We start from the raw sequence: 1,293 nt of genomic DNA on the forward strand, positions 1-1,293 counted from the left end.
TTTCCAGATAAGCAGAAATTAAGGGAATTTGTTAAAACCAGACCAACCTTACAAGAGATGCTAAAGGGAGCCCTTGGGACAGAGAAGCAACAACAGCCAACAACAATTGATGATATAACCCAGAAACCAACATGATGATATAACCCAGAAACCAACCCAGCTATGGAAGTATCCAAAGTAAATAAGCCTACAAGAATGTAAATAGCGAACCGGAGACACCAACTGACAAATGAGGACAACTACAAACCAAAAACAGAGAAAAAAATCTGTGTTGTTACAGAACTTCTAGATGGTAGGGAAGTCAAGACAACTACAAGATAGAACGGACTGTTCTAAATGTGGGAAGAAAACTATAAATCACAAGGTAACCACAAAGAAAAATGATCAACCTTCACATCAAAATAAAAAAGAGGACCAGCATAAATATTCAGCAAATACTATAACAATAGCAATGAAGGAAGTGATAACATGATTCATAAAATGAGCTCAGCACAGAAAATTATATGGAACAAAGAAATCAACACAATGAAAAAGCACATAAAAAAATGACACTAACAAATTCATATTTGCTAATAATTACGTATCTGGCAAGGGACTTATCTCAAAGATTGATGGAAAACTCCAATGCCTCAACACCAAAGGAATTAACAATCCAATTGAAAAATGGGCAGAAGACATGAATAGACACTTCACCAAGGAGGATATTCAGGTGGCCAGCTAATACATGAAAAGATGCTCACAATCATTGGCCATCAGAGAGATGTAAATCAAAACAACAATGAGATATACCATCTCACCCCAGCACTGATGGCAAGGTTCAATGAGACAGAAAACAACAAATGTTGGTGGAGATGTGGAGAGACTGGGACTCTCATACATTGCTTGTGTGACTGTGAGGTGACACAACCACTGTGGAAAGCAATATGGCTATTCCTTAGAAAGTTGGAATTGGAGATACCATTTGACCCAGAAATCTCATTACTAGGTATGTATCCTAGAGAGATGAGAGCCAGGATAGGAACAGATACATGCATGCTCATGTTCATCACAGCACTATTTGCAATAGCAAAAAGATGGAAACAACCTACACCCCCATCAGCGCAAGAGTGGATGACCAAACTATGGTACATACACATACTGGAATGCTATGCAGCACTAAAGAATTATTTAGAGTCTGCAAAACACTGCATAATATGAGTGAACTCAGAGGACATTATGCTGAGTGAAATAAGTCAATCACAGAAGGACAAATATAGTATTAGCTCATTGTTGTGGAGGGTCAAGGAAAGGTTT

The sequence above is a fragment of the Orycteropus afer genome, unplaced genomic scaffold (genome assembly GCF_000298275.1).
Source record: "Orycteropus afer afer isolate SDZICR_OR568_19922 unplaced genomic scaffold, OryAfe1.0 scaffold00093, whole genome shotgun sequence".
Taxonomy (NCBI): Eukaryota; Metazoa; Chordata; class Mammalia; order Tubulidentata; family Orycteropodidae; genus Orycteropus; species Orycteropus afer.